We start from the raw sequence: 20937 nt of genomic DNA, 5'->3' as shown, positions 1-20937 counted from the left end.
CAATCAGTCCCACCATGTATACTCCTTGGTTGGTGGTTGAGTCCCTGGGAGCTCTGAAGGTACTAGTTGGTTCATAGGACGAACAACAAGAAGTTTTATTTTTTAACTATAAAATAATATCGTGGGTAGCAGGGGTAGAAACATCCTCTTGGAGATGGGGGGAGGAGGAATGGGATGACTATAGGAGGGTGGACAAGGAGGGTCGTAATGACTGGACTGCAAGAAAATAAAAGTAATTAAAAAATAATAATAATATCTTGTTTCACAGATTGAAATTCTCAGTATAGTTAATTCTGTGTCAATTCTCTTTTAAACACCAACAGATAAACCTCAATCAAATCTCAGACTTTGTGGTAGACAGAGACAGATTCTAAACATCATTCACTAAGATAAAACCAAAACTAGAATAGTTTAAGACAAGTTTCTAAAATTAAAATGTTCATCCCAAGACATTTTCTTACTTACCATAAGGCTACAGGGATCAGGACAGTGAGGTGACTGAAAAAGGCTAGATTCCAAGAGCAGGAAGGAGGGCAAGCAAACTTGCTCACTGTCTATTCATGATGATGCAATGGCCACTCACTACAGAGATAACAGACGTGACACAATCGGAGCCAGAACAGTTGGCTTCTTCCATGCAAGAACATGACGGGGCTGGAGAGGTGGCTCAGCAGTTAGTGCACTTGCTGCTCTTACAGAGGCCTGTTTTTGAGTGCCAACAACCATGTAGGGGCTGACAATCATCTGTTATGCTAGTTCCAGGGTATCTAATGCCCTCTTCTGACCTCCTCAGATACTGTATGTGCATAGGATGCAAGAGTAACACTCATGCACACAAAACACAATAAATACATATTCTTTAAAAAAAACAATGACGTATGTATCATACCTTACACAAAAACAATCCAAAATAATCATAGGCATATATCTAAAACAAGACATCATAAAAGTTTTGAAACAAAAGAAAATCTTTGTGACCTCTAGTTAAACAAAGACTTCTTTGACAGAATCCTGAAATCTTGATACATAAAAGGAGATTCAAAAGACCGGGATTTAAACAAAATTTAAACTTCTGGCTCTACAGAAGACTCTATTGGAAGAATGGAAGGCAGCTACAAGCTGTGAGAAACTCATGTCAGTTACACTTCAGAAGAAGGATTTCTCAAGGACTGGATCCCAGAGCGTATTGTGTTTAAAGCCTCACAGGTTAAAACCTCAGCCCTCTGATCAGATAAATAAGGAACAGTGAGCAAGCCTTCGACTACAACACCAGGAGCATTCTACACAGCAAATGAGCACATGCTGGATCAAGATGGTTGGTATTATTATTAGGCATTAAGGAAATTAAAAATGGAAGCACAGCATATCAATGCTGCTTACCAATTAAAGCAGCTAAAGTTTTTTTTTTTTTTTTTTAAACCACCAAACCCTAAAATAACCTAGCAATTCCAAGTGCCAATCAGGATGCTGAGGGCCTGGATTCTCAATCACTGCTGAATGGAATGGAGCTGCATTAGCCATGTGCAGAACGACTCGGTAATATCTATACAAGTGTGCATAAACTACCTCATGAGGTAGCACGCCACCCCTAGGAACCTGCCTGGGAACCCCAATAGCAACAAGAGGAGGATGAGCAATGGGAACTGCCCCTTGCCTAAGTGGCTGGGAACTGACTTACATTCATCAGCCCTCACTCTCCCACATCACTAACAGAGATAGCAACCTTTCCTACTGTACTTTTAGTTTGCTTGTATTTTCTTGCACTTCGAATCATTGTCTACTATGTAGATAAAATTATATGTAGGCACTTCACAGTGTAATTTATGAAAGAAACAAGATGTCTAGTTAAAAGACATTTACCTCTACTCTGTCTTGAAAACAGGGAAAGGAACATGATACATATTCATGTACCATGAATGCAAAGGAACACAAAGGAAAGGAGGGACAGAAACTGTTGAGAACATGACATAGGGCAGAAAGCTGAGTAGGAACTTTAACACAAAGGAAACAAGTCAACAAAATCAACAAGTTTATGCCACAGAAATTCTGACAAAACTTCAGAATTTTAATAGTTTAAATCCAAAATGCAACTCTCAAAGAAAAGAAAGCTCATGTTCTGAATGCTTAGTCCTGACCCTGCAAGGCTCAGAGGTAGAACTTTGGGAAGCAGTTGGCACAAGATTGCTCTGAGCCCCTCAGTGAATGTAAGCACGTGGGGTCATAATCTGATGGACTGCTGGGAGGTGGGGGCAATTTACAAGGCTGGACAAAGCTGAAGGTGCTTGAGGCCAGGCTCTGAGGATTATGTCACCTTTGCCGTCCTTTCTCACTCTTCCCTCCATCCCTCCTTCTTTCCATCCCTCTCTCTCTCCTCTCTTCTCCTCCCTCCCTGTCCCCTCTTCCTAGATGCAATGAGGTAATAGCTAACTCCACCACATACTCTCTGCCATGATGCGCCTCACAGAATCATAGACTGAAAGCTCAAAAGACAAAATATACCTTTTCCTGTTTTAATAAACTTTTCTGCCTCTACATTAATCAAGCGCTTTAGGGCCTCAATGGGAAGCTCACTGACACGGGAGCCAAATGCAGTCTTAGTGGGACTGACAATCAGACCACAGAGCAAGTTCCTGTGGACAAAAAGGTTCCCAGGCCCGCTTTCTAACCTCCCTCAGACCCCCACCATCACTTCACTCCATTTGTGGAAAACTAAAGGATCATCATTGGGAAAGAACACCCCAGAGAATCTGACTGGGAGCAGCAGTATAGACTTAGGGTTGAGGCACTGAGATGCATCAAACTAAAGAGAAAGCTTGAGGAGAAGTCCACATACTACATTCTATGAAAACTTACAACTTTACCTCAGGTTCAGCTGCTAGAATATTTATTACCTGGCTTATAAGCCCTAGATAACCAAAGACTCTTCTTTGGTGAAATATTGAAAGTAAGAAAAAATAAGACTGTAATTAATGATATTGAGAAATTTCCCAGAAAAGTAGCCAGGGTCTCCACCTGGTTATCCTACAATAAAAGTCCACCACACATACATTTCGTGAATGTTTGTTTTGTCACTGATGGGGAAACATACACACACACACACACACACACACACACACACAGCTTCAGTCTTCTTTAAACTTTGATTGACAGTCTTAGTAAGCTGCCAGCCTGACCTTTGAACTCATTCTATCTATAGCTCAGCCAGGCTTTCAGCTTCTGATCCTTCCTAGCTCAGCCTCCTGAACCACAGAACTCAGCCCTCACATATATTTTGAAGTCTCATTATTAAATATGAATAGGCATAAAATAAGCATTGAAGTAAGCACTCAGAAAGAAAAAAAAAGATACTCCAGAAATCAAATTATACTCAGGGAAAAATGGAAAATTAAGGATACATTTGGAATAATCTAGGAGAAAGAACAAAAAAGAATGGAAATTGGGCTAAATCTAAGAATCAGCTTAATATCTACAACTACTGAATAGCAGTGATCCTGAAAGATAAAAGAAACAATAGTAACACAGAGAACAAGACTGTAAAAGAAACAATAAGATTTCTACGTGAAGGATACATGCATCTGGTAGAGGAGATGAAGAGCCACACAGCAGAAGCAGCAGGGCAGCCCAAAGGCTCCAGGCAGTATAGGGTGTATGGCCCTCCTTCCAGACACTCTGGGTCACAGTGAAATGGAGGTCTTCCAGGCAGTATAGGGTGCATGGCCCTCCTTCCAGACACTCTGGGTCACAGTGAAATGGAGGTCTTCCAAGCAATGGTGGAAGGTAGAAAGGAGTAGAAGGTTTGCAGGAAACTGACTTGACACCTAAAGTCCTGGCTGCTGGGCACCAGCAAATGTAATGAGAGCATACTCGTCTGCACTGCGTGCATGTACATTCTCCACTGTTGAGCTTGGCTTTGGAATTTGTTATGTACAACCTTTCAACAACAGTCAACATCTAAATTATGATTTTCTAAAACAAATGAGCTTCTTCTCCAGACGTATTCTAAATAACTATGAAGTGGGATCTGCCAGCAAAAGGGCAGAATACGCTTAGCATTTTACTGAGGGAATGCCTGAGGCACTGGGACTGAAGAACTGAGTGGTTGTCAGTTTCAATCTGAACAGCAATGTAGTCACAGAGTGTTCAAGTCCTAAACTACCCTCTTCATAAACCCCTCCCTCTAATGCCAATGCTGGGCATTGTGGGATATTTCAGATCCATACTAGGAAATATAACAACACACAAATGTTTTATTCTCAGAAACATACTACATGTTAGTCTATGGACATTTCCTTTGATACCCACCATCAATGGACATTAGCCCTACTTTACAGACAAGCAGCTATGTAACAAATGGTCAGATATACTACCACAGGTCAAAGTTCATAAGGGAGTGGTAACTTATCACAGAATTGTCCCAAAACTTATTTTTACCACAATTTAAATGAGATCTGAAACTTTAATTTGAATGTGTTGTTGATGCTTTGAAGTCTGTAGTGGTTCTATAAGAACCATGAAGCAAAGCTGCCTGCGGTCAAAGGTGCTCTCACCAAGGGCCTCTGCATCACCCGTAGGCCATTTTGTGTATGTGCTCCATTGACTACTCAGTTCATACCCTGTCGGAAGCACACTTCTGGGCTACAGCCTCCCCCAACACAACTGCAGGCCTAGAGCAGACACCTAAAGTATAAATTCTACAGACTTAAGAGCTCTAGAGCAGAACACAAGTAAGTCGGTGAGAAGAAAGACATGCTGTGGACAAATGGACACAAAGAACATAGTCCTACACTGTTTCACAGAACTTACTTTTTCATCCAAAAAAAAAAAAACAAAAACAAAAACAAAAACAAAAAAGCTTTGTGAGTGCTCTATCCTGCCCATCACAGCTACTAGAAGAATGCTGCCGACTGGCTTGCACTACCACCCAGCATCAGGGGTGGTGTCATCCACAGAGCTCTGGACCCTCCCACATCAAATATTCATCAAAATAATGCCATGCAGGCATACCAATGTGGCACAGGTAACTCAGCTGAGGGTCCCTCTTTCCAGGTAACACTACTTTGTATCAAGTTGACAAAAAAAAAAATCAGTGCAGCAGCTCAGAAAGCAACCATTTCATCAGAGCACAGAACCCAAACTGAGAATAAAACCTCACCATGGAGCTCAACTGTCAAAGGAAGCTGTCAAATAAGAAGCAGTTATCTGCATATAGCAAACACCTCCAAAACATACAGAAATAGTTCCAAGCTGAAAAGACAATAATCACTAATAAAAAAATCAAGATTTCAAAAGAAAGGACATCAAAGTATCTTGTTGTGACACACCTTTCTCATAAAACTTTTCATTCCTTAAAGTTTTATGAGGCTATGTATGTTTTACTTAAGAATATAATGTTTAGAGCTCAAGAAAAGGCTCGGCAATCAAGAGAGTGTACTGCTCTTACAAAGGACCCAAGTTCGGCTCTCAGCATCCACATCTCATGGCTCACAAATGCCCGTAAGTCCAGCTCTAAGAGGATCTAATGCCTCTGGCATCAGTGAGCACCGGCACTTACATACATGTACTCACAGACAGATACACAGACGTATAACGTAAATAAGACACAGGTATTAAAAAACATATAAAGCTTAAAGAAAACAAAGTACTATTTTATATCACCCTGGTATTTATATTAGAAGTTAGACTTTGTAAATCAAGTTTTAAGCACAGAATTCATTTATAATGGACAAATGGTTTCCGTTTTCCATATTTTTATAATAGGTGTAAAGAAGCATTGCTGCTCCACAAAGTGATACTGCATATTTTAGTGCTGCCTTCTGCAGTGCTGCCTTCTGCAGTGCTGCCTTCTGCAGTGCTGCCTTCTGCAGTGCTGCCTTCTGCAGTGCTGCCTTCTGCAGTGCTGCCTTCTGCAGTGCTGCCTTCTGCAGTGCTGCCTTCTGCAGTGCTGCCTTCTGCAGTGCTGCCTTCTGCAGTGCTGCCTTCTGCAGTGCTGCCTTCTGCAGTAGGCATGTGGACATGAGGTAAGTTTAGCACATCATTTACTTTTACAACAGAAATATTTCCAACGTATCCATGTTGCCTCCTCATTTAAGAAAAGAAAATATTTTTAAAACTGGGAACCGGCAATTGAATAAATAATTACAAACCAGGCCTGCTTTAGGTAGAGGGCTTATCATGTAATTATAATGATGATCATTTACAAGTATCCAAAATGACTCCAGCATTTTAAAAAGCTAAGCAGAGTTATTTTTAAAATCAAACATATGTGCTTTTTCTGTTTATGTCTTTGGAAAGAACATTCTGCATAATGAAAAACACGACCAAATTTTTCACAGTACATCACTATAAACCCTGTAATTGACTTTTGGGGTTGGTTTACTCTCTATCTATTTTTGACCACGTAGAAAACAGCAATGATGTGGTGAAAAGCCCAAACTGCAAGTCCCATCCCAGGCTGAGACTCCACTCTGATTAGCACAAAAGTATCATGTTTATGCTGGGAAGTATGCCCACCCTAAAGGAGAAAGTTTTACTGCACAAGAATCTCCTTTTTCAAAAATCAAACTGCAGGAAAAGCAGATCACTGGTGCCCGTTCTGGGCCTGGGCTGGAACCTGGAGATTTTTATACTGATCCCCTCCATGAAAGGCACTGTAACACTAATGTTCAAAATTGATGCTAGAAATGACAGGTTCAATCCAGTTCATCTGATGGAAGAAAAATGGGGCTTACAATTCAATACTATATACTAACCTCTGAACTATGATTTAACATTGAATGATTACCCTCTTCATGTCTTAACACAGATTAAATAAAGAATTTAATCTCCTTCCAAAAGCTTTGAACTCAGTTAACTCTGGCAAAACTAATTTACTATTTCTAACAAAACCACTGTTTTTCTTCATTAAAAAAAAAAGTCTAAAATACCTCTGAATGAGCACTGCTGGCTTCATCAGTAAAATTTACATATTAGCAAGTAAAATAAACAAAAAGAGCAAGATGTTGTGTGGTTTAAAAATCAGCCCTGCAACACCTACCACAGATTTATCTCCTGTGAGTTGACTCAACCATTCCTTCTCCTCAGTAAATAAACTAAGTTCCGCGCAGGGTACTGCCGAGAGTTTTCAGGGGCCAAGTGAAAGAATATGTTTCAGATGGAAACTTCCACATTGACAGCCTGCCCACTCTCGGCAGTTATTAAAGGGTCCACAGCACTCTATGAATTAGTTGTGGTTTACCTAAATACTCACGGCCAGAACTGCCAAGGTCACTGCACACTCAGCACATGATCCGAAAGCAGGGAACCTTTAAAAAATCTAAGCTGAAGTAGGAACTTTCAGCCAGCTGTTGATTAATACGTATGTCATATTTGAATTACAATAAAATTTATAAGTCAACTATTAACATTTGGTCTCATAATGCAGCTAATCATCCTTCATCTCTATATTTAAATGCAAGTAATAAAGCAGTATGTGGCCCACCTATATTCAACATCATCTCTAAACAAAAGAATTCTTAATAAACTAATCAAATGAAACATCACAATCTGATATCTACTCTCAAAGTAAAGAAAGATTGAATATAGTAACTGAGTTTCAGAAGTCACCACAAGGAATCGGTCAGAGTCTTGGGATGCATCTCAGTGACAGTCTCAGCTCCATTCTTTGTAGAAAACTTCTCTAAGCAGATAAAACTGACCACAGTACATCACCTAAACCACTCAGTGAGGTGGAGGTTGTTTACAACAGCATAAAACCAAAGCTAAGAACAAGAAGTGTTTTTAAAAAAATAGATTCAAATAAACAGGCATTTGAACAGTAAGTCCTGTTTATAAGGAATTGGGTGTAAGTAAACAAATTTGTAATTTCACAAATTACCAATTATTTATATATCAATGTCTTCTTAAAACCTACTCATTTAATAGAGGAAGAGAGATAAAAATAAGAAAAGATTAAAACTAATTTGAAACAGAAAACATATACTCACCGTGAACAAGGCAGTTTGTTGTTCATATCATAGATGTTATTGATACTATTTCCTTATAATCCACATATGAAACCTACCCTCCACCATTTTACAGGTCAGTATCTATAAAGGTAATGTAATTTCAAACATCTTCACACAGCAATAAGGTAGCTAAGAAGGCAATTCAGATCTACAAAGCTCTATAGAATTGCCATCAATTTTACATGTTTAAAATATAATTCAGCTTGCCATCAATGCTTTTTAAGATAGTTAACTATTATACCAAGCTTATTAAAACAGTCACTCTGGATCCAGAAAAATCATTTGAGTTCTTACATCCTGTTCCCACCACCTTTATATTGGAGGAAGCACTCAATTTCAAGAACAACAACACAGATTCCACAGGCAAAGAATTTATTGGGATGTATATGGCCATATATTTGCCAAGGTTTCAAAAACAAGAAGAGATTTGGGCAAATAAACAGAACACTAGATGACCTGCAATTAAAAGTGGTATTTGAAGGTGTCTCTGCTTCTTTGCACATTTCAGGTTTACTCAGAGTCAGAACGTAAACCAAGTCTTAGGACATTAGCACAATGTCCCCAGAGTGTAGAGTAACTGACATGTAAGGAAAGAGAGCAGTGCTGCCCGTGGCCAGAGATCACAACAGGTGCCTCTTTGCTCTTCACAAGTGCAGGCGATTCCTGACTGCACATTGCATTGGGGTCCTCTTCCTTCTGGACTTGCTGGCACTTTCTCCATTCTCTCCATCGGTTTGTCTTTCCTCAGTCTACCTGTTCTAACTTCCTCTCCTGCTTCACACTGATCCATGTAAAGGAATTAGTGTGATAATAACCAGAGAGGACCAGTCCCACCAGTGTGTCTTTAACAGCTGGAAGCCCTATGACTTAAGGTGATTCTTTACTACATTCTGGCACTTTGCTGAATCTTTTTGCTTTAGAAACTATTAAAATCTGCCTTAGATCATAGACAGGAGCAGGGTTTTAAAGGATAGAAAGAAGCAGAATCAAAGGGCCATGGAAATGCACAGAAGCCTCCTGATGTGCTGCACAAAGACAAAGCAAGCTAACACTGTTCTTGGACCCCATCAGCCTCCAGTTCAGTAAAAGACATACACACAACTCCTTCTCTCCCAACAGATGCACTTTTCCACAGTATACAATTGTGACTACTACACAAAAGCACCATGGTAATTTCAAAGTTTTATTACAAATTGTAATTCATTTTCTATTAAAAAGAAAAGATTTCATATAAATATTCCATTAAGAAAGATAATACAATGGAATTAGCAGTTTCTTATATGTCTTATTATCTGTTTAAATATTTTCCATCCAACATAAAGTAAAACTCAAGCCTATATCAAGTAAGCAAATTTGACTTACTGAAAAAAACTTTCTTATCTTTTCTTCATTACCATGAATATAGTGGTACTCGGTGAGAAGTAGGAATCTATTAACACTGAATTAATTGCTAAAAATAGAATTGATTAATTACAACTGAATTACTACTTATAATTATTTATCATTACCGATAAAGGTATAAAGTTGTACTTCCAGAAAGGTCTTAAACTCTTTTATATAAAGTGTCTTCACAGACTTTTAACTTGTGGTAAAAAAAAAAAAAAAGAAAGGTGGGTAAAATACACCAGCCAACTTGGGATTTCACCCCCTAAGTTCTCACAGTAAGGATGAAGGAAGAGTATGAGCTCCTCATTAGTGAAGGACATACAATTTCCTCAGCATGTCCAACCTCCCTCTCAGCACAGGCCATCATCACTGGTGGTCTCTCAGAACACAAGCAAACAAACAGTACCTTTACTCTAATAAATCTCATGAGGAAGGTTTTCCATATATAACTGTGCAGCTGTATAGCAACCGGGACAGGAGCTCTGAAGAAACAGTGACAAGTTAGACCACTGGTGGGATCCCATCAACTGTTAAGTCTCCCTGTTTGTTAAGCCCCATGCTGGTCATCGAAGGCTCAATTTCAAGGAAGATACCTTTTTTGTGTGTGTGTGTAGGGGGGTTAAGACAGGGTTTCTCTGTATAGCCTTGGCTGTCCTGGAACTCACTCTGTAGACCAGGCTGGCTTTGAACTCAGAAATCCTCCTGCCTCTGCCTCCCAAGTGCTGGGATTAAAGGCGTGTGCCACCACCGCCTGGCTGGAGAATACCTTCTTAAGCATGAAATACCTTACATGACAGTAGGTCAGGGATAACGTGAGTAACTGAAGGAAAATGTTACAACTGGCACAGCAGAACAAACAGGGAAGGAAGGCACTAGTAAAAGTCTGGGAGTAAGGAAGTTAACTGGTTTCGTAGCTAGGGAAGAGAATGCGCATACAAGTGGTGAAGATGAAGCCTGAGAAGTGTGTATGGACAGAAACACCAACACAATCTAAATTATGATAAAGACATTTTGAACAAATATACATTATTACATTTCAGTTAAGCCATTACTCATGCCGTGTTATGAGTGGCATTTATCTGAATGTCTGGCATGAGGGTGAGGTGGCTCATGCAGTATTTATCTCTCTGCCTGTGTTCCCTTCTCCTCTCTTTAATAAGTAGGTGGTTTTGAAGGAAAAAAAAAATAGGATCAGGAAAAAAGTTCACTGAAAAGGAAGCATAGGTATTCCTCTCTAGTGCTATCATTGTTCTATCTTTCCATTTCTGCTTGTGAGATTTCACCTATTGTGCCAGTTCTTCCTTCTTGAACCTGAGAATCAGAAGACAGGGGTGAGGATGTCCTAAAAGCAAAATGCTCTTAAGTACAGTTATATACGTAATACCTAGCAGTCAAATGCAGATTCACTTTTTAAATCTGTGAAGAGTATTTGTTACCATCTAATGTGCTTGCCTCGTGGAGTTTTGATGAGGTATAAACAATTAAATCAGATGTGAATATAAATATTTAATGTATAAACTATATAGACTTTCTCAATATAAGCTAGAGATCTCCAGAAATCCACCTCTGGTGATTCTTCTCTTTAGTTTTCTAGACTACAGTATATAACCTACCCACGCTGTTCCTCCACTACCCCTACTTTCCCTAGTGAAGTTAACACAGATCAGAACATGGGATCATTGACCACCTGACCCACACCAAGTACATGAAGGTTCAAAGTCTGACAACTCCAAGGTAGTCTCCAGACACTTTTAACCCATCTATGCCCATCACTAAGAGATTCCTGTGTGGTCTGAATGAATAAAGCACCTGGTCTCAAATTCTGGTGCATTATGCTGGAAAAACATACTGGGACTACCCAACAGGTCCTTCTAGATTTTGACATCCTCAAGAAAGAAAGCCACTGTCATTAAGAAACCTTTGCATACAGCAAAAACGGGAGGAATAAGAAATGTCAAGAACCCAGATGTCCCTCAACACAGGAATGGATAGAGAAAATGTGGTACATTTACATAATGGAATATTACTCAGCTACTAAAAACAATGGATTTATGAAATTCTTAGGGAAATGGATGAATCTGCAGAATAAAATCCTGAGTGAGGTAACCCAATGACAAAAGAACACACATGTTATGCACTCACAGATAAGTAGATATTAGTCCAGAAGCTTGGAATACCCCAAGATACAATCTACAAACCACAAGAAACTCAAGAAGAGGGAAGACCAAAGTGTGGATATTTCGATCCTTCTTAGAAGGGGGGAACAAAATACCCATGGAAGGAGTTGCAAAGACAAAGTGTAGAGCAGAGACTGAAGGAAGGACAATCCAGAGACTGCCCTACCTGGGAATCCTTCCCATATACAATCACCAAACCCAGACACTATTGTAGATGCCAGCAAGTGCTGGCTGACAGAAGCCTGATATAGCTGTCTCCTGATATAGAGGCTCTGTCAGTGCCTGACTAATACAGAAGTGGAGGTTCACAGCCATCCACTGGACTGAGCACAGGGTCCCCAATGAAGGAGGTAGAAAGGACCCAAGGAGCTGAAGGGGTTTGCAGCCCTTTAGGATGAACAACAATATGAACTAACTAGTACCCCCCAGAGCTCCCAGAGACTAAACCACCAACTAAAGAGTACACATGGTAGGATTCAGAGCTCCAGCAGCATATGTATAGCAGAGGATGGTCTAGTCGGTAATCAATGGGAGGAGAGGCCTTTGGTCCTGTGAAGGCTCTATGCCCCAGTGTAGGGGAATGCCATGGCCAGGAAGCAGGGGAAGGTGGGTTGGTGAGCAGAGGGAGGGGGGAGGGAATAGGGTTTTTTTTTTTTTTCCGGAGGTGAAACCAGGAAAGGAGATAACATTTGAAATGTAAATAGAGAAAATATCTAATAAAAAAAATGTCAAACTAAATGGCAAATGCCTAGCACAAAGATTCAAAGCCAAGAATCAGATAAGTAAATTCCCCAATAAGTATGTGTCCCATACATTTCCCACTGAAATTGATCCAGTCCCCAAAAGCAGACATTGTGAAACGTGGAAGGATGCTCATAGGCTGTTTCTCTCAATGAGTAAATTCTTCACCTAGTCAGAAAGCACCATCTGCCCTCTGAGTAGAGGTATTTCCAGAATAGACAGGCTCTCTCTTCTAGTTTTATTGAGCATCAATCCTCACACAAGTCTTTCTCTGCTCCTCTTCTCACTAAGCACATCTCTATTCCCCTTTAAGCTCAAAGTTCCTGGCAGAATCCCATATCCTGTGTAAAGAGAGAGATTTAGGCTTAGACTCCAGATACTACTATGTCTTCCATAGGATATGTAAATTAACAGCATTCAAACAGGCTCTTGGTCTATTCAGATATACTGGCCTTCATATGAACACAAGTCACACTAAGCATACTGAGTGCTAACTGCAACCATTCAAAAGTTGTATCATCTTCTATTTTGTAATACACAAAAACTACAAAAGTAAGTGGGTGGGGATGTGTAATTTCAAATATTTGGGCAAAGAAAAAGCTCTCTATGACTAAAACAAGATGGTAAATGACTTCATCTTCTTTTGGAAAATAACCTCATTATGACAGCTTGCTAACCAACTTGTTTCCAAAGCCACTAACAGTGGCTTATGAAGTCACAGCTGCTACTGTTGCAAACTACTAAAAGTTGATTGCATTCGCAGTGTCATTTTGAAAGAACTAATGAGTTCTTCAAAGCACTACAATGTATGACCAAGAAATTATACTGAGAAAAATACAATGAGAAGTGTGTGCCTTGCCCAGTAAAGACGATTACACGGGATGACAGACAGCAGACTGAGAAGGCACAACTGTGAAATTCCTGGACAACAGGCAGACACATTCAGAGAGGCTACAAGTCACTAGAGACTAAATTAGTCAACAAGCACCTATTCTCATCTTCAAGCCATGGAAACATGACAGGCTATGTGCAAGTTCTAAGAGCCACCTTATTTCAAAAGGAATGTTATTTCTGGAAATGATAAAAATAACTCATAAAATTTAAAACTCTCAGGTCCCAAGTATAGTGGAAAAGAACTGTCAATGTAAACTGTGCTTAATTCATAATTAAATTTTGTTTTTCTTTGCACTTGCTATTATGTTATTTTAAATATATTAAAACTGCTTTGAAATATTGACAAAAATTACTTGATTAAACTAAATTACAGTACAACCATGGAAAGGAATACTATGTACCCATTAAACAAGACATTAGAAAGAATATTTATAGTACAAATAAAATATTCATGATATTTAATGAAAATTTTTTGAGAAATATTTAAGTTTCACATTATGTGTGACAGAAAGAGAGATATGTACAAAAGTTTTCACAGTATTGAATTCTGAGCTCCATACTCATACTTATCTGTCTAAATGATATTTCAACTTGAACATGTAATAGGTGCTGCAAAGTTACCTAGGGGAAACCAGACTAGTGGCGAGCCGGCTGTCCTGGTGGCTACTTGCTAACCTTCAGCTGTATAGACAGTATGCTTCGAGTCCTTTTGACCCCTCCTCTCCTTGCAAAGCCCACACTGAACCACTCAGCAGTATGTTCGGCTTCCACCTTCTAAATGTTCTCAGATTCTAACCATGTAGCTACTTCATGGACCAAGTCCCCTCTCACTTGAATACTCTAACTGCCTCCATTCTGACAGAGTACTACCACCAGTGGCTCGCTATAGTCTGCTTTCAAGACAGAGAGGAACCCTGACTCATATCACTGCTTTGTTTACTAGCCTGGAATGCACACCATATGAGGATGTTTAGAGCCCAAAATAACAAACTCCAGTGCATCTTTAGTCTCATTTTCACACGCCCATAGCCTATCACTACCTACACTATGCCAAGATATTAAAGAAACTATGGGAAGGGTTTTTAATAGAAAAGTAGCCAATTGAGTTGATACACAAATTACTGCCCCAACAGTGGAGGACTTTGAGGTAACCTAAGCAAAGCACAATCTTGGGTTATTTGAATTTATTTCTCCTTAGTGTCATTGTCCTGCAGTGATTCACACACACTAGTTAAATGTCAAATACAGAATGTGCAGTTTCCCTGAGCAGCACCATGGCTTCTTGCCTCCTCCATACTAAACTGTACGCTCTTCTTCTTTGACATACCTAACATCAGTCCTTTGCTTTTCCCGGAACAGCTGTGTACGTCTGTAGGTGTATGTAAGTGCCACAGCACATGTGGAGAGCAGAGGAAACTTGGTATTTCTCTTCATCTACCACATAGGTCCTGGGGATGACTGTCAGGCTAGGCAGCAAGTTCCTTTATTCATCAGCCCTATCTTTTTTATTTTACTCCAATTTTACAAAGATTCATGTTTGAGTTTCTATTACAAAATTCCAGAAACATACCAAAGATTAAAGATTCAAAACTGGGTTTTTGTTTTGTTTTTGTTTTGTTTTGTTTTGTTTTTTTCTGTTTGGTTGGGTTTTGTTGTTGCTGCTGCTGCTGCTGTTTTGTTGCTGTTTTCTGAGACAGGGTTTCATTATGTAGCTAAGGCTGGCCTGGAACTCACTATGTAACCCAGGTTAGACGTTAAAATTTACAGAAATTTGGTGGCTGGTGAGATGGCTCAGCGTCTAAGAGCACTGACTGCTCTTCCAAAGGTCCTGAGTTCAAATCCCAGCAACAACATGGTGGCTCACAACCATCCGAAATGAGATCTGATGCCCTCTTCTGGTGTGTCTGAAGACAGCTACAGTGTACTTACATATAAATCTTTAAAAAAATAAAATAAAATTTACAGAAATCCTCCTGGTCTCAGTCTGCTGAGTACTGGGATTGGTGAGAGCCATCATATATGGATGGCTCTATGGACATTTTTATTATTACAATTATCTACTGTGTGTACATGGGTGTATAAATGGATTAGTACCATAGCACATATGTGGAGTTTAGAGGAAAATATGTGAAAGTTAGTTCTCTCTATCATGTGGGTTGTGGGCATCAAATTCATATAATCCTGAATGCCAAGCACCTTTCCCAGCTGAGCCACCTCCTAGTCTACATCATAGTTTGTCAGAAGTGAATCTTACTTCACAGCATGTCTCAGAAACAACTAAGGAAAAATGAATGTATGATTTAAGTCTGATTTCAATTTAAACATATAAAAGCATCTCCACAGTGCTTTATAATATTCCAAATGTTTTCTCTGCCAAGTTATTTGACTTTCAAGTAATCATGGGATGAGTTCAATTTCAAACAGGAGTGTGTGCACACTCATATGAACGACCATAAATAAGTAAGGGTTGCCAAGCATGCAGAAAAGTGGGATCCAAGTGAGACACAAGAGGGTCCCATCTCCCCTTGGGCATTAGCTGGGGTAAAATATGGTTGAAAGCATTGTTGAAATCATTTTCCTGTAAATAAACAAAAATGGTGGGGGATAGGGCAGCTTGGTTCCCTCATTACTAGCTATTGGCCTCTCTTGCCTCTGTAGTAATGAGAAAAAGGATGGCCAAACAGTCAGACCACCTTCCCACCTGCATCAGCTGTTTTGAGCACCCCATGATGCCTTGCTCCAGGTCTATAAAAAACTGCAACTGCCCTCCCTGGCTCCTGAGAACCCAGGCCTAGCCGTGACTCTTTACAGCAGACTATGTCGTCCTTCTTGTAACCGTAAACCATTTGTACTTTAACCAGAGGAAGACTACTTCCCTTGGTGGACTGACTATGATTACTGGCAAGGCTGTGAATGGTCCAAAGTGAATGGTTGTGATTGATCAAAGGTATATCTGTGATTGATCCAAACATCTCTTTGGGGGCTACATAAGCAGGCTTGAGGAGCACTACTCTGTCCTATCTCCCTTGGTATTACAGCATCAGATCTAATAAAGTAGCTCTTATATGGTTTTGTTTTGGATACTTTCAAAAGTAGCCAAATTTGAATTGGAATCAAAGCAACAATAGTGAGAACTGGAGAGGCTTGAGAGCTGAGCAAGCACCAAGGTAAGAAAGCAGTACCTAGGAACCAACACACCACATAGGCACTGTGCACATGTGGTGTGCCCATCCAGTCAATGCTTGCGACCTACAGATTCCATAGGTGTGGAAGAATCTGACAGTTTCTGGAGCCATGCAAACCCAACACTGCCTAGTACTGCCCTGCATCTGGTACCTCTAATCCTGACACTGGACTTCTAAGTTTGGCAGAGGAAAAGTTCTGGTGGCCTTGGAGGTACCTCAAAAGCTCATACCCAGCTCTGATACCTAGAATGGAGCTCCCAAACATCCCAACTTGTGCCAAGCCCCAGGGTCCAGCTTCTTAAATGCAAACACCAGTCAACAACTGCTTGACAGTTGAAGCAACAGCAGGGTGGCAGTCTTGGCATGACTGCTTGACAGATGGAAAGGTGGTAACCCACCCACAGGCATCACTCATAGGCAGGCATCTGCTCTAAGATTCCCATCTAGCCAGTGGGATCCTTCTTTCAGTGGGGGGGAGGGGGGAGGGGGAAGGGGGTGTTAATGCCTGGGGCCATACCTGAAGAGTCTTCCAGATGCCCCTGCTCCTGAATGCTGTTATAGGCAGGCAGCCTAAGTCACTCTGGCAGTAGCCACTAATAACAGAAGGAGAAGCTGAAGAGTTCAAATGCAGCCAGGCCAAGAAGGAAAGTCTGAACAGAGGAGAGGATAGCAGAGAGCTGTTAAATGCTGAGGAGCCCTAGAGAACAACCTGAAGGCCCTGGACACCAATGAGTTCCACAGAGCTGGCAAGACATTAGAGCCAAGTGTCTCACACCTTTCCCCAAGAGCTGCAACCCTGGCTGCTGTCAACATTCATCATACAGCCCTGAGTGTTGCACAGGGCTGTAACACAGAGGCACCATTTGCTGATGCTTTCACCTGCCTACTGCCTTTGCCTGCTGTTCTCAAACCCCAGGGAGGGAAACCTGCAAGATGCCAGCATTTGAAAGGCTTCTTTCCCAGCCAGATACAAGGAAAAGCTGGCCCCTCAGCCAGTTGAATGGTAACCCTAGCACACTGCTGGTAGACCTGTAAAGTGAATCAGCCTCTTTGGAAAATAGCTTCAGCCTCCCAACAAGATTCAACACAGAATTATTACAAACACAGTAATCCCAGTCTAGGTATTACCAGTGGCTGACATCACTGACGGGTGTGTTGCTTGTCTGTTTGGGGGTTATCAAAGCAAATTAAAAGTGGCTGCTTACTGGGTTTAGGATTATAATATGGATTGGTGAGAAAGCTCTGATTCTACAGTTTATACTCAAAGCTTTGTGCTAGGGTGTCTTGATCTCATTAAATACAGTGGTAGCCAGCACAAAGCAAGCAGCAAACATTCTGAAAACAAGTCCTGACAACCACCCATCCTACGCCAACATTTTGTTAGTGCTGGGTTAGTAAGACACAGGCTGTTAGACTTTGACAAGTGGCTGTTGAGGAGGAAACATTTTCACCCTTTTAAAGGAAACTTGAAAATAATATTTATTCATTTAAAAAAAAAAAGGAAGAAAATTCTGATTCACCATTAATCAGTTTCACTGTTACCAGCTTGTTCAGAAGAAATGGCTGGTAAAATCTTGGAGGATATTTAGAGGTTGGGGAGGGTGAAGGGGAAATGGGGGACCTGGTAATTTACCTTACTAAGAGTCCACTGGTACTTGTCCAAAAAGAAAAGGTTCTGAAATTAGATAATGAATATTTGAACAATATTACAAATGTACTTGACCTCAATGAATTATACATTTTAAATGGTAACTTTTCTACTACCGTAAAAATGTGTACTTGATAATAATTTGAGAAGTGGGAGGAGTTAAGTTCCTGGAACACAAAGTCTAAGATGACAAATCTGTACATGGCTGAGGGAGTATTTCCAAGTCAAACAGTCCAAGAAAACGGAGAACAACGCTGTGGGGTCAATTCATGTCTAGCCTCAAACTGCCCCCAGGGTGAGCTGTGAAGTCTAACTGACACCAGGGAGTCATCATGTCTTGAAAGAAGTCCAACCCTTGTATCCCATACATCAGCCAGTCACCCACCACCCTTGGGTAATAACAGAGTTGTGAATCATCAGCTATACAGGTGAGGGTAGGTAGCTATGTTTTCCCTACTACTAAGGGAAGAAAATGCTCCATTCCCCTAGGATCACAGGGTGACAATGGAATAGAAAGTCTCCCCATTCAGCCAAAGCACAGATTTCAGCTACAAAAACGCAGTATGGTCTTCATTGCAGTTTCGTACACGTTCATGCTTCTATCCTTGACTTAGGCTCATGATTTCCTTCTGTCTTGAGACTTTCTTTTTGGAGATGTTTTGGGGTGGCTGGTTTGAAGAAAAACATGCGTGGTTTCCTCCACTCTTTCATGAACAGTCTTTGTCATCATTTCTCTCCCATGCCAAAGCCCTAGTTTATGTAATAAACTGACAAAGTATGACAAACCTTCAGGCGCATGCACACATACACACAGACACACAGACACCTGCTCACTCTTTACACTCTCGTTACCTTGAAGCAACCACAGGGTGTCTTACAACTGTCTGTAACTCCAGTTGCAGGGAATTTGACACCCTCTTCTGGCCTCCTTGGGAAGCAGTACACAGACACACATGCAGGCAAAACACCCAAATACATAAATTTAGAATAATATTAATAATGTCTCTTAAAAAAAGAAATCCTAAATATTGCAACAAAGATATAGACAAATAAACAAAACTTAAAAATCACTGAGATGGCCAGGCGGTGGTGGCGCACGCCTTTAATCCCAGCACTTGGGAGGCAGAGGCAGGTGGATTTCTGAGTTCAAGGCCAGCCTGGTCTACAGAGTGAGTTCCAGGACAGCCAGGGCTACACAGAGAAACCCTGTCAAAAAAAAAAAAAAAAAATCACTGAGATGGCTCAGCGGGTAAGAGTACTGACTGCTCTTGTGAAGGTCATGAGTTCAAATCCCAGCAACCACATGGTGGCTCACAACCACCCATAATGAAATCTGATACCCTCTTCTGTGTACTCATTTATAATAATAAATAAATCTTAAAAAAAAAAGAGTTGTCAATTTTTAAAAGATGAACAAACCCTTAGCCAAATTAAGAAGAAAAAAAAAGAGCCATGTTCATAGCAGCTTTATTTATAATAGCCAGAAGCTGGAAACAACCAAGATGTCCCTCAACAGAAGAATAGATACAGAAATTGTGGTACATTTACACAACGGAGTACTACTCAGCTATTAAAAACAATGACTTCATGAAATTCACAAGCAAATGGATAGAACTAGAAAATATCATCCTGAGTGAAATAACCCAGACAAAAAAGAGCACACATGGTATGTACTCACTAATAAGTGGATTTTAGTCCAAAAGTTCTGAATACCTAAGATACAACCCACAAACCATACGCAGCTTAAGAAGCAGAAAGACCAAAGTGTAGATGTTTCAATCCTAAATAGAACGGGGAACAAAATAATCACAGGAGGTAGAGGGATAGAGGGATCTAGGGGGGAGAGAAGAGGGGGAGGAAAAAAGGGGGATCAGGTACAGGTATTGGGAGGGGCAGGAGAGAGGTACAGAGGATCAGAAAATTGAGTAGAAACATGTAGTATTGGAGGATGGGGAATTGGAGGTAGCCACTAGAAAGTCCTAGACTCTAGGGAAGTGAGAGGCTCCCAGGACACAATGGGGATGACTTTAAAAGAAATACCCAAGAGAGGGAGATACAATCTGTAGAGACCATCTCCAGTAGATAGGCACAGCCCCCAGTTGAGGGATGCATCTCAAAACTTTAAATGCAGAAATGTTCCTACGAAAGGAAAGTCAGGGACAAAATGGAACGGAGACTGAAGGAAAGGTCATCCAAAGACCAACCCATCTAGGGATCCCTCCCATCTGTAGACACTAAACTCCCACACTATTGTTGATGCCAAGAAGCTCTTGTTGACAGGAGCCTGATATGGCTGTTCCTTGAGAAGTTTTACCAGCATTTGACCAATAAAGATGCAGATACTCATCAAACTGAACCCAGGGACCTCAATGGAAGGGCTAAAGGAAGGACTGAGGGAGTTGAAGGGGACTGCAACCCCATAAGAAGAACAATATCAACTAACTGGACCACCCAGAGCTCCCAGGGACTAAACCACCAACCAAAGAGTACACATGGAGGAGGCCAGGACTCCAGATACATATGTAGCAGAAGATGGCCTTATCTGACATCAATGGGAGAGGAGGGAGACTTGATGCCCCAGCATAGGAGGATGCTAGAGCTGTGAGACTTGAGTGGATGAGGGGGTGGAGGAGCACCTCATAGAGGCAAAGGGAAGGGGGAAGAGTTGGGATGGGATTGGGGGGTTATGGAGGGGTAACTTGGAAGGGGGATATCATTTGAAATGTAAACAAATAAAATTATTAATAAAAATAAAGTAAAAAATAAGAAAAAAAAAGAGAAAGCTCTAACAAAGAGATATAAAGAGGCATTGCTATTGGCACCACACAGATACACAAAATGACACAAGACAACTAAAAAAAGATCACATTCCTAGACACAGCCTACTCAGTGTCAATCATGAA

General features: G+C 40.7%; 1 protein-coding gene and 1 long non-coding RNA gene across 5 annotated transcripts in view; both read right to left on the bottom strand.

Moving 5' to 3' along the window:
* The window catches only part of Supt3h (SPT3 homolog, SAGA and STAGA complex component), a 353506-nt gene that overhangs the window by 278963 nt on the left and 53606 nt on the right, over positions 1-20937 (bottom strand). The window lies entirely within an intron of this gene.
* The window catches only part of LOC116075315, a 21029-nt gene continuing 13773 nt past the window's right edge, over positions 13682-20937 (bottom strand). The window contains exons 3-4 of the long non-coding RNA XR_004112523.1: positions 18020-18061; positions 13682-17036 (exon numbers count right to left, since the gene is read on the bottom strand). This is a non-coding gene — a long non-coding RNA (uncharacterized LOC116075315). The remainder of the gene's footprint in view (positions 17037-18019; positions 18062-20937) is intronic.

This window comes from Mastomys coucha, unplaced genomic scaffold (assembly GCF_008632895.1).
Source record: "Mastomys coucha isolate ucsf_1 unplaced genomic scaffold, UCSF_Mcou_1 pScaffold3, whole genome shotgun sequence".
NCBI lineage: Eukaryota > Metazoa > Chordata > Mammalia > Rodentia > Muridae > Mastomys > Mastomys coucha.
Note: the sequence above shows the minus strand (reverse complement) of the source record. Positions and strands in the feature narration are given on the sequence as shown.